This window comes from Heloderma suspectum, chromosome 8 (assembly GCF_057233095.1).
Source record: "Heloderma suspectum isolate Gila_16-S chromosome 8, 16-S_ref, whole genome shotgun sequence".
Taxonomy (NCBI): domain Eukaryota; kingdom Metazoa; phylum Chordata; class Lepidosauria; order Squamata; family Helodermatidae; genus Heloderma; species Heloderma suspectum.
The window spans coordinates 29,442,835-29,451,167 of record NC_139465.1 but is presented as its reverse complement, the minus strand read 5'-3'; positions in this window follow the sequence as shown (position 1 = coordinate 29,451,167).

Genomic DNA, 8,333 nt, shown 5'->3' with positions numbered 1-8,333 from the left:
TGGAACAGCCTGCCCCCCCACCCACCCCCCAATGGATCCCCCCCGGGACGAGACTTACCTGTGGCAGATCTTCCGGGTTGCAGCTTCGGCGGCGGCGGCAGCAGTAGCTGGTCTTCCAACCAGCTGCTGCCGCCGCCATTTCCAGCCTTGTAAAAAAATAAAAAAGACGTGATAGGCTAAGTAAAGATTTGTGTAGCCTATCATGGCTAGGTTTTTTTTAAAAAAACACACGACGTGATAGGCTACATAAAGATTTACGTAGCCTATCATGGTTGGGTGGGTTTAAAAAAAAAACAAACTGCATACGCAAATGGCGGCAGCTACAGCCGCCGCCATTTGTGTTCCTTATTTTTGCCATCTTAATCTACGTAAATATTTATGTAGACTATGACGGCAAAAATAAAGGGGAACGCAAATAGCGTAGCGGGCGCTATTTGCATCCCTTTTTGATTCGATGTTTTAGCCTACGTAAATATTTATGGTGCTGCCATTTGTGTACACGGGGTTTTTTTGTGGTTTTTTTTTACCCAGAGCCCTCCACGGCCAGAAATCCGGCTGTGGATGGCTCTGGCCTGGCTGGGCCTGGCCGGCTGCTCTGTGGAGCTGCCGTGGAGCACAGCCAGCCACAGAGGATTCCAGGGGGGAGGAACAGAGCACCTTCCCCCTAGGCGAGGATTCCGGGGGGAGGGATGGAATGCCTCCCCCCCCACCATCAACATATTCTGCAAAAGGTAAGTGACTTTCGTACATCCCTACAAACAAGCAAACAAAACCTTCCACATTTTTAAACCATTCTCATTCAATTTGTTTGAAAATAAATTGCTTTTGAAAAGGAGAAAGGAGAAGAAAATTTTGGAGAAATGTTCATGGGTTGTGTTCAGGGTTCTTAGTATTGAGGCAGCTGAGGAGGATGTATTGTCTTCTCTTTCATTGTACAATCATCCCTCTTACAGGTTGCAGCCTTCTTGGTGCCCCAGTACAAGCCCAGGTGAAGATACCATGTGGTAATTCCTCCCATAGGGAGGACTTTTCAAATCAGTGCAGACAGTCTGGGAGGCTGCAGAGCAAGGGGGAGATGAATAACAGAATAACAGAAAGATAAAACATGCATGTGGCCACCTCGTGATTAGGTCAGCTCACACACACACACACACACACACACACACACACATTTTTAAAATCATAACACTTCTGAGAATAAGGCAGAAAAATGGAAGCCTCTTTCATGGGAAAAGAAAACTTTCAGGAAATTCGAGGACAGATGTTGGTACAGTGTTAATGCCACCTCTTCCCTGGAAGTTCCACTTAAATAGGGATGGCAAAGAATTCTGCCATGGATTCCAGTGAGTTCTTTAGAATCCGCCCCCCCAGAATCTGTGGCAGAATGGCCTCCTGCCCCCCCCATGGAATCCCCCCAGGACGGAACTTACCTGGGGTGGATGCGGCGGATTCAGTGGTGGTGGTGGTTCTGACGGCAGTGGAAGTGGTGGCGGTTCTGTCGGTGGCTCTGGCAGCGGCAACTCTGGCGGCTGGTCTCCTGGCTGGCCACAGCCAGGCTGCTGCGGCCGCCATTGCTGTCCTTGCAGCTGTGATAGGCTACGTAAGTATTTACGTAGCCTATCACGGCTAATCCCCCCCCAAAAAAAACAGTGTACGCAAATGGCGGCGGCTATGGCAGCTGCCATTTGCGTTCCCTATTTTTCGCCGTTCTAGCCTACGTAAATAATTAAATATTTATGTAGGCTAGAACGGCGGAAAAAAAGGAATGCAAATAGTGCCCACTACGCTATTTGCGTTCCCCTTTTTTTCGCCGTAATAGCCTATGTAAATATTTACGTAGGCTAGAATGGAGAAAAATACGGAACACAAATGGTGGCCGCCGTAGCTGCTGCTATTTGCATACATTGTTTTTTTTTGGGGGGGGTAGCCATGATAGGTTACGCAAATACTTACGTAGCCTATCATGGCAGCCTGGCTGGACACAAATGGCAGCCACTACGGCGGCTTCCATTTGCGTCCGCACCAGCCCATCCGCAGCTGGAAATCCGGCTGCGGATGGCCCTGGCCGGCTGCTCCGCGGAGCCGCCGTGGAGTGGAGCCGGCCAGGCAGGATTCTGGGGGGGAGGACAGGATTGCTCCCCCATCGAGGATTCCAGGGAGAGGGATGGAGCGCCTCCCCCCCCACCATGAATCAATCTGTGAAAAGGTAAGTGAGTTTCATACATCCCTACCCTTAATCTTTCCAAAACTGTTTATAAAAAATCTGGAGATTTGAGGCTTAGATGGTTAAACAAACAGAAATTATCATAGACGGTTGGGGACTGTTATAAATACTTGTCTGTCAGTGGAGCTCCACTTTTTTGCCTTTAGCTTCTGTAGACATCCATTTTACCCCAAGGTTCACTGGTTTTTAAACAGTATTCACTGGGAAATAATGTGGCATATAGACACTTTAATTACAGAAATCATGCAGCACATCTAAAGGGCTATTAATGCCATCCCAATTCTATTAATCTGGAAATGAAGGCCAAGAAAAAATGGGTTGGTGCCAGTACTAAGCAAACTTTGATGAGCAATGGAATTGGTCAACTCTGCAACAGGGTAAAGAGGGGACGGGGGGAAGAATTACACCAATTGCTTATTTCTGCCATTGGTTTACACAGGTGAAGTGAGCACTATTCTCATGAAGAACTCTTGAATTCCAGACATTTTGTTTCAGCGTCCAAAACTTGCTCATTTAATTGTGCATAAATTGCATTTGTGTCCACAGTGGAACAAACAAAGAAAACTTTGGATTACTGGATGCCACATATATAGGGTTATTATGGTCCTACATACACATACTGGGGCAAATAGTCCTGAATTTGCCACAATTTGAGCCCCCAACCAAAGAAACAACACTGGTGTCCTGGTGCCAAGAACAATCGTGTTACCCACAGCACCCCCAACCCCAGACACATACAAGAATCCTTTCTCCTGCACTCTAAGAGAGGTAATGTCAGTGTTCCTCTCTCCACTTTCTCTACTCTACCTTCATTCTCACCCCAGCTGCCCCCCAGTATGGTAGCCACACTGCTAATGGTGCTGTTTATCTTCTCTAACCCAAGGATTAGAGTTAGAGATGTATGAGGAATTTATTTCAGTTCATTTTTTAATCAGGATTTACCCAGTTTACACCTTCTGGACCAAACATGGACTCAGACACAATCTACAGTCAAAGCCTGTAGATTTCTGAGCTTGTACTGTGCTTTGGGGACCGGGGTGGTGGGGTGGCAGGGAGGTGTTTGGCAGGATGCATACATTTGAAAAATGCACATAAAATGCGTATTTTTGAAAATGCACACAAACGTGCTTTAATCAATGGGAGAAGAATACATACATTTCAAAGATGCACACAATTAATGCAAATATTTGGAAAAATACACATGAAAATATGCATGGGTGTTCTTGCAAAAAAAAACACCCATAAAACAAAGCTGGCAATCTGATACGGACTTGAGTCAGAATGAGCTTCGAGATGGAATTCAGAGAACTTCAGTGAGCTGGAGTTTTGCTGATTTGCACATCCCTAGTGTAGCTATGGTTTGTAGCTAGTTTGTTTCTTTTGTTCCTGAATATAGGTTCTATATATTAATTCATGTTTTCCATAGGGATGGCGGAGAATTTCTCCCCGAAACTTCGGGGGGCCGAGCGCCAACGTGTTCGGCCCCCGGAACAAGTTTCAGGGAGAAATCCTCCGCCCCCCCCGCCCCCCGACCCCCCCGGGACGGGACTTACCTTCCCTGAATGTCCCTCCCGGCGGCGGGTCCGGCTGGCGGTTCATCCGGTGTTCGAGCGGGGCGGGAGCGGCAGCCGGTCTTTCGACCGGCTGCCGCCCCCGCCATTGCAATGAAAGAAAAAAAAAAAACGTCCCCTGATAGGCTACGTGACGATTCACGTAGCCTATCACGGCAAGATTTGCAAAGTCAGCCGTGATAGGCTACGTGAATCGTCACGTAGCCTATCACGGGTGACTTTAAAAAAAAAAAAGTGTGTACGGATAATGGCGGCCCCCATAGGGAGCCGCCATTCCCCTTCCTTATTTGGTCGCTGTAGTCTACGTCAATGTTTACATAGACTACGGCGAAAATAAGGGCAACGCTATTTGCGTTGCCCTTATTTTCGCCGTAGTCTATGTAAACATTTACGTAGACTACAGCAACTAAATAAGGAACGTGAATGGCGGCTCCCTATGGGGGCCGCCATTCGCGTACGCGCTTTTTTTTTTTAAAGTCACCCGTGATAGGCTACATGACGATTCACGTAGCCTATCACGGCTGACTTTCCAGATCTAGCCGTGATAGGCTACGTGAATCGTCATGTAGCCTATCAGGGGACTTTTTTTTTTCTTTTTTTTTACTTTCGTGTTCGCGGCCGGGCAAGGCGGGAAGCCTCCTCCCCGGCCTGAATTTCGGCCGGGCGAGGCGGGAAGCCTCCCCCCCCAGCCTGAATTTCGGCCGGGCGAGGCGGGAAGCCTCCCCCCCCGGCCTGAACTTCGCGGGGGGAGCAGCGAAGCGCTCCCCCCCACCGCGAAAAAGCTGCGAGAAAAGGTAAGTGACTTTCGTTCACCCCTAGTTTTCCATCTGTAAACCCTGTCTGTTTTGCTTATGAATAAATAAGTCCCATTTTGAATGTTTGGTGGTTCCTGTGGTGTGATTGTAGAGATTCCATCATCTCAGACCTCCCCGGTGGTGCCTTATCCTCAACTTATGTCTGGATTCATAAAGGTCAAGGGTGTTTCCTACCCAGCCATGTCAAACAGGGAATGGTGGTAGTGACAGAACCTGAGCATACTTCGGGTATAATTCATTATTTGTTAATACTGGAGAGTCTCCAAACATTGTTCTTTGGAAGAAAAAATAATAATGAGAAACTCTGCTAGTAAAAGTCCCCTACAAATTAGTGATGCTGCTGAATTACATAATTACAGTAACTGGCTTGTTGGTCAAAACACACACATAATGCTCACCTTCACAGCAAGTTTGGGTCACTGTCTGTCTTACACAAATTCATTATTATTTTCAGAATACTGTGCAAGCTTTGGGGCATGCAAAATCTGTATCTAAACTACAACAGTATAGTTCCAGGGCAGTTTCTTGTACAAGTGTATCATTTCAGTTTCAGCTCATATGTATTGTTTTTATTCCTCTATTTTGTCTGAAGAACATACAATGTGGCTTACGAAAATAACATAGATATACACATACAAGATTAGCATACAGCTATACATACTTACCTGAAAGTAAGTTCCACTCAGTTCACTGGAACTTAATTCTGAGCAGACATGCATATTAAAAGGGACAATAACCGCATAATACTATGTATGTTTACTCAGGCTGGATCTACACTTACCACCTTTTTCGCTTCCAATGAGGTTTGACTGCCCGCCTTTCACACTACGCAGAACCCGCCTCGATTTGGAGCTGGAATTTCCCGCTTCCGTGCTCCCGCTTTCAATACCCTAATATCCCGGTATTTCCCCTTAATGTGCTCTGATTTTCCACCTTTGCTACTGTATCCGGTCGTAGTCCCCTCCCCCGCCTGTCCATATATGGCAGTGTTTGTATTTCCCTCCTGTCCAATCACAGCTCTCAACGGCCCCATGTCTTCTTCCGGCTACTTGATTGCATAGCTTCCTCAGCACTCAATGTTTCCTCAGCAACAAGAAAAGGTCTGGATGTGCATGCACTTCTCTGATCTCGGAAGCTAAGCAGGGTCAGCCCTGGTCAATAGTTGGATGGGCGACCACCTGGGAATCAGGCTTCCTGCACTGAGCAGCGGGTTATTCTATCCCTTCAAATGAGATTAAGTTTTACTCCCTCCTATCCCCCGCTCCTGTTTTTTTTTAAAAAAATTAAGGCATTATCCTCGCAGAATTGGGGCTTCTCCGCAATGCTTTTTTGTTCTAATTCAGGGCTCAGGCATGATCTTTGAAGTTGTGAAGCTTCACAACTTCGAAGCTTCGAAGATCATGCCTGAATTAGAAAAAAAAAAAAAACATCGCTGAGAAGCCCCGACTCTGCGAGGATAATGCCTTAATTAAAAAAAAAAAAAAAAACAGGAGTGGGGGATAGGAGGGGGTAAAATTTAGTCTCACTTGAAGGGATAGAACAACCCCCTGCTCAGTGCAGGAAGCCTGATTCCCAGATGGTCACCCATCCAAGTACTGACCGGGGCCGACCCTGCTTAGCATCAGACATCAGACAAGCGCATGCAGGAAAACAGCAGGAAAACAGCACAGCGCTCGAGCGTGAACTGAGGTCATGCATTCGATGAAGCACTGCAACGGGGAAGATGGGTGAGTGTGAATAATCATGTTTTAATGCAAGAGCGTTTAACCCGACAGGACACCGAATTCATTGAAATGGCGGGCGCAATGTAGATCGGCCCTCAGAAGTGAGTCCTGCAGTGTTCCATGGGCCTTATGACCTAGTAAGTTAGGTTAGCAGCTTAAAACAATTAAAACAGAGACAATAAATAATAATAATAATAGTAATAATAGTAATAATAATAGTACACTAGTGTATTTTAAGAATATTTTCTTCTGTGATCATTTTTGTGTTATTATATTTAAACAACAACATAAATATAGCAGTTATTATTACAGGCCAATTTCTCTCTCTCTCTCTCTCTGTGTGTGTGTGTGTGTGTGTGTGTGTGTGTAAATTGATTTGTTTGCTTGACATGAAAATCTAGACATTGGCTTGCTTAATTGTTTCTAAAAATATGGCCAAATGGTACACATCCGTTGAGCACTTTGACACACATTCCTACACTTCTTTTCTCAGAAGTAAGTCCCCCTGTATTTAACAGGGCTTTCGTCATAGTGAGTGCCTTAAAGAAGGCAGCCTTAAGTTCCAATTTTTGACTGTGAACTATTTGGGTTATTAATAGAAAAGGAGTATACAGATTAGATAGATAGATCATAGGCAGACAGACAGACAGACAGACAGACAGATCTCCTTGCTACTTGGCAGACTGATATACATAATGCAGCTACTCTAGAGTGAGGGAACTTGCCCTGGTCAGTTTTATCATCTTGACTGGCTCCCTTAGGATCACAAATTCCTGGTAGTGCACATACTATCAATCTCTTCTCCCCTCTACATCTCTCTATTATGGCTTCACTGGTGGGAACCTGTGGAGCAGGTTTCCCATAGAGAAGATGGGAATGAATCTACATACAGCCTCCATGAGATCCTTCATCCACATATTGATACATCAAAGCCCAAACCTCCAGATTATTTCTCCCAGAGGCTTTCTGTAGATCATGAAGAACATCAGGGGTAGGATGGACCCCTGTGATACTACATAAGCCAAAGGTCATAATAGGAAGAACAGAAATCGCCCAATACTGCTTTCTGAAACTGACCATCTAGGAAGGACCAGAACTAATGTAGTACTGTACCTGCCAAGACCAGAAAGTCAGGACACCATGACTGATGGTTTCAAATGCTGCTAAGAGGTCAAGAAGGACCAAAAGTGTGGTGCTTCTGCCATCCATGTCAAGGTGTAGGCCATTCACCAGGGTGACCAGGTCTGTTTCTGTCTCAAATCCAGGATGGAAGCTGGACTGGAATTGATCTAGGTAAGCAGTTTCTTCCCAAACCAATCTGGACACAAAATTCCAGTGTGCAACTTGTTATTTCTATCCTCTCAGCGACCACCTCAGGAAATAATACATGTAGTGGAATTTAGTGCTCTGCAAAACAACCAAAGAAAACCTTCCACATTTTTGAACCATTCTCATTCAATTTGATTGAGAATAAATTGCTTTTGAAAAGGAAGTCAAAGGAGAAGAAAATTTGGAAGAAATGTTCATGGGTTGTGTTCAGGGTTCTTACTAGTGAGGCAGCTGAGGAGGATGTAGGAATGCCTTTTCTTTCATTGCACAATCTTCCCTCTCACAGGTTGTAGCCTTCTTGGTGTCCCATATTTCAATACAAGCCCAGGGGAAGATATCATGTGGTAATTCCTCTTATAGGGAGGACTTTTCAAATCGGGAAATGCAGGCATCCTAGGGGGCTGCAGAGCAATGTAGAGATGAATAACAGAATAATAGAAAAATAGAACATGTCTATGGCCACCTCATGATTAGGTGGTCAGCTCACCACCCCCACCCACCCCCACACATACACAAATACTTTTTAAAAAAATCATAAACCTTCTAAGAATGAGTTAGAAAAATGGAGGCCTCTTTCATGGGGAAAGAAAACTTTCAGGAAATTGGAGGATAGATGTTGGTACAGTGTTAACACCACCTCTTCCCTGGAATTTCCCCTTAAGCTTTTCAA